The sequence below is a fragment of the Oncorhynchus gorbuscha genome, linkage group LG10, assembly GCF_021184085.1.
Source record: "Oncorhynchus gorbuscha isolate QuinsamMale2020 ecotype Even-year linkage group LG10, OgorEven_v1.0, whole genome shotgun sequence".
Lineage (NCBI taxonomy): Eukaryota > Metazoa > Chordata > Actinopteri > Salmoniformes > Salmonidae > Oncorhynchus > Oncorhynchus gorbuscha.
In genome coordinates, this window is record NC_060182.1 from 17,674,495 (window position 1) to 17,679,383 (window position 4,889).

The window sequence follows — 4,889 nt, forward strand, 5'->3', positions numbered from 1 at the left end:
TTAGCATAAGAATAAGAATGTTTAACACTCCATTATATTGTTTTCATGACACACTGCACACACAGACAAATACCCGACATTTCTATTTATTTTAGGATTTCACATCGTGCTACTCAATTGCAATAATGACAGTAATATTTCTTTGAGCTGTCAGATTGAGAGTGTCTGGGGGTTGGTCGCTGATGGAACGGCGTGTGCGTTCATGTCGCCTCATTTCCTGAGTCTGCCCAAAAGACAGGGAGATACGGGGGGACAGTGCGAGGGAGAGAGCGCCCTGGAGAAAGAGAGCGAGAGAGAGAGGGGAGAGAGAGACAGACAGACACAGAGGGGGAGGCTGGTTCCTGATACCAAAACACGGAAAAGCAGGGGAGTGAAGGAGAGAGAAAAAAGGCTGACAGAGACAGGGAGAGAGGGGGAGAAAACAGGGGAATAACACTTAAAGAGACACAAAAAGCGTAGGTGATGAAAGAAGATAATACTATGTTCTTCTGAACATTCCCCTTTCTTTATCTCTCACGCTGTCACATCGGATTGGACTCCAAAGAATCGACACCGCGTCTATCCCAGACCCCATGGGTTAACAGGTATGTCTGCCATGCTCTTTCATTGCTTTTCCTTCATCAGCCCTTCCGTTTCTATTCAATTGCCTAGTGTCAATGTATGTATTTTAAAAGCTGCTGATTTTATACGGAGACGCTGTCACAAGGTTCAGGCTATGTGCTTCATTTTACAACAATGTCATTTTTATAATAGTTTTACGTTCAGATAGAGAGCGTGCTTGCGCACACGTTATAACCATTGAACAATGTAACTCTTCTGAATGCATGTGACAAGTTGAAGCGGTGTATATTGGTTTTACGGTTAATAACGGGTGGTTGTCGGTGTGTTGGTATCATGTCACGGACCGCACAAGTGTATTTTGACAGTTCTTCGGTGCGATGCATTTAAGCATCATGCTAAAAGTAGTCCGCCTACCTGTTTCATGTTGCCGAGCTAACTGACAAGCCAGATGTCTACTTGCGTGTATGTTTCTTGTTTTTGTTATTATGAGATGCAGTCATTTGCTAATGTAGGATAATTGTGCACTTGCATGAGATTGGGATAACACGATATAGGCTAAAGGCACATGTATTTGCAGAATAAAACGCTGTAACCATAGGCTATTTGTTTCCGCTGTAAAGGAACCCCTCTTTCCCTGACTGCATTTGTTAACCCGCGAATGTTGAGTTAACTGTCAACGTTTTGACCCCAATATTCTAGGTCTTTGCGGGATTGTCACGCAGTGAGCTGTCACTGATCGTGATGCCTTGGCTGTATATCGTTCTATGCGGTCTGTCGGGGTATTTAAAGGCTCAATGCAACCATTTTTATCGCAATATCAAATCATTTCTGGGTAACAATTCAGTAACCTACTTTTATTTTATATTTATTTATTTTAAAAATCTATAAAAAATAAGCTTCTTAGCTAAGAGCAATTTCTCAAGCACTAATTTTGCTAGGACTGTCTGGAAGTAGTCTGATTGAGGGTCCTAATTGAGGTTAATGGGAGGGATATGTAACCTGAACATTAGCTGTTATTGGCAGAGAGGTTTGAAACACTCTTTGTTATTGGTCTATTAACATTTACTGCTTGGTGATGATGCCAGGCAGGCCAAAACTCCATCCCACCAAAACAGGCTGACATGTCAGGTGGTCTTTTCAAACCGGCTGACATGTCAGGTGGTCTTTTCAAACAGGCTTACACTAAAAGGCGTTATCATTCTTTTTTATAAGTTCACATTATTATTGCAACCTCATAGTGTGGAAATATATATAAAACTTAGCAAATCACGTTTTTGACTGCCCTGAGCCTTTAAAATGAAATGTTGGCAGTTTGGCAGGCAAGGGCTTAAACCCCCCACCCCTTCTCCTTCCCTCGGTTAACCTCTGAAAGGGGGATTTCTCCAGCTGGAAATTTCTGCTGCGTCAACACCCAACCCCAGAGTAGGCTACCAGACAAGAGGGAGAGTTCAGGTTTCAGACTCAATGGTTTTTGGGCAATGTTGTAGCGATATGCAATATTAATCTGATCCGTCCGCAGGCGCTTCTTGAGTTGAGTTGAAAGTGTGGCGTCAAGTGTTTTCATTTGGTGCTGAATGAAGCTGAAATGCCAAACCGTTCTGCTGATATGCTTTGCCCGTCTCTCGGTTATTGTGTATGTGTCTCTGTCGATCTGTGTCTGCCCCCTCAGAGTGGTCAGTTCCGTCTTCCTCCATTTTCTACCGTGCTCAGAAAATGAAAGGGGAACAACACCACTTTATTCATGCGCTGACAACAACACAATGTCTCGGCGCACGGTGCGCCAGGTGCGATGTCAACAATGAAGTCGCGCAAATCGTCTGTCTGATCAAATCTATCGATGTCTGAAGTCCTATGCTACACCTTTCCCACAACAGTCTGCTAATATGTTTTCCCCTAACCCTTTGTATTTCGATCATTTAACTCCGTTAGTTCTAACATTTCATTGCAAAATCACACTTGCATTTGGTTTCCTTCTGGACTTACAGTGTTTTATTATTCCGAGATTCTGATCATATTTTATAGACCGAATAACTTTCATTTATAGCCTAAGCATTTAGACCTATACATGCGTTAAAAACCTATACATGCTCCCGATTGGCGCAGCGGTCTAAGGCACTGCCTCTCAGTGCTTGAGGCGTCACTACAAACACCCTGGTTCGATTCCAGGCTGTATCATAGCTGCCGTGATTGGGAGTACCATACAGCGTCTTCAGGGTTTGGCCGGTGTATGCCGTCATTGTAAATAAGAATGTGTTCTTAACTGACTTGCCTAGTTAAATAAAGATTCCACAAAAAAAACAGCACTATAAATGCTATTCAATTAAAGTTCTAAAGAATTCAAAACCACACAACCTGTATGTTGCTTTGTTTTGCATCAACCTACTAAATTATAGTAGGTTATACCTACTAAATAAAAGTTATACCTACTAAATAAACAATTATTAGGCCTACCATTTAACATCTTGGTCACAAAGATGTGTGAAAGTAATATATGAAAAATCTAATATATATATATTTTTTTAATTTTATTTTTTTAAACACACTTGTGTCAGACTATTTTAATTATCTATCACAGTATAAGTTAAAACAATAGCCTGTCATAGGCAGGTTCCTTTATTAGTCAACGCAATTGGGTAAAATTGAGAGATGGTCAGAGAGAGAGAGAGAGGAAAGAAAAACATGGCCAAGATTAAATTGTTAAAGTAGCCAATGGAAACCTGGACTGGTTCCTAATTTGGGAGGTGTCAAGCATGGCAGCTAGTACGGAACCCTCGTTAACAGTGACGTCTTCACCTGGGTGAATATCTGCCAAGGTGTAAGCTAATAAGGAAAGGCTGAGCCTAATTTGATAAGCCTGCTGAAGTCTTCAATTATGCAGCTATACAGTATGTGTATTTATTTAATGACTGTTAATGAATTACTAACAATTAACATAATATTCATTATATTTGTTATATGTTTCTTAAAACTGCATTATTAGTTAAGGACTTGTAAGTAAGCATTTCACTGTAAGGTCTACCTACCCCTGTTGTGTTCAGCATTTCACTGTAAGGTCTACCTACCCCTGTTGTGTTCAGCATTCCACTGTAAGGTCTACCTACCCCTGTTGTGTTCAGCATTTCACTGTAAGGTCTACCTACCCCTGTTGTATTCAGCATTTCACTGTAAGGTCTACCTACCCCTGTTGTGTTCAGCATTTCACTGTAAGGTCTACCTACCCCTGTTGTATTCAGCATTTCACTGTAAGGTCTACCTACCCCTGTTGTTTTCAGCATTTCACTGTAAGGTCTACCTACCCCTGTTGTATTCAGCATTTCACTGTAAGGTCTACCTACCCCTGTTGTATTCAGCATTTCACTGTAAGGTCTACCTACCCCTGTTGTATTCAGCATTTCACTGTAAGGTCTACCTACCCCTGTTGTATTCAGCATTTCACTGTAAGGTCTACCCCCTGTTGTGTTCAGCATTTCACTGTAAGGTCTACCTACCCCTGTTGTATTCAGCATTTCACTGTAAGGTCTACCCCCTGTTGTGTTCGGCACATGTGACAGATAACATTTGATTTGATTGTTCTATTTAATTATGTGGCTAAAACGACAGTAGCCCTATAATTATTTAGACATCTTTTGTGACATTGTCAGGTGTATTTTAGGGCCCTGGTTGTAATCTGGTAGTGGGATGTAATTTCATCCAGAAAACCACCAGAATATGACGTATTTCATGAATGCCCTGATGTCATCATGACCCAAAATAAATACATCTGTTGATGTGAGGAAACATCACAATAAAGACATGAAACGTTTTATACCTGGTTGGGGGTTCGGGTACTGATCTGTTGACGTGACGTGAGGACATCGTTTGCTAATCCATGTTTAAGACTAAGAATCAACACTTCTGCCCTATGTGTACCAACTGTGCCAAGACAATTACATTCTATTCATATTATTAACTTGTGTTCAAAACATCTAGTGACTCAGCTTAACCAATCGCCACTAGTACTTTATTCAATGCTAATCGTCTCAACAGCTGATGCTTGCATCTGTTTGTGTTTGGAAGCTTCTAGATGTTATGAGGTGAATTGCCAGACCTGTATATACAGTATCTGACCTAACTCCAGCTCCAGCCAAGCAATATAGGGAGAGTCTGGGCGGCCCTCTTCTCTGGCTACTCTGCTCACTTCCCCCCAGGTGTGGCTGTGTTATGTCAACACTGGGCTGGAGGACGGGGGAGTGTGTGTGTGTGTGTGTGTGTGTGTGTGTGTGTGTGTGTGTGTGTGTGTGTGTGTGTGTGTGTGTGTGTGTGTGTGTGTGTGTGTGTGTGTGTGTGTG

At 41.5% G+C, this 4,889-nt stretch overlaps 1 protein-coding gene across 1 annotated transcript in view; it reads left to right on the forward strand.

Moving 5' to 3' along the window:
- The first annotated feature begins 241 nt into the window (after positions 1 to 241).
- The window catches only part of LOC124045608 (zinc finger and BTB domain-containing protein 46-like), a 145,608-nt gene continuing 140,960 nt past the window's right edge, over positions 242 to 4,889 (forward strand). The window contains exon 1 of the mRNA XM_046365018.1: positions 242 to 584. The gene's annotated coding sequence lies outside the window, so the exon portion shown is untranslated. The remainder of the gene's footprint in view (positions 585 to 4,889) is intronic.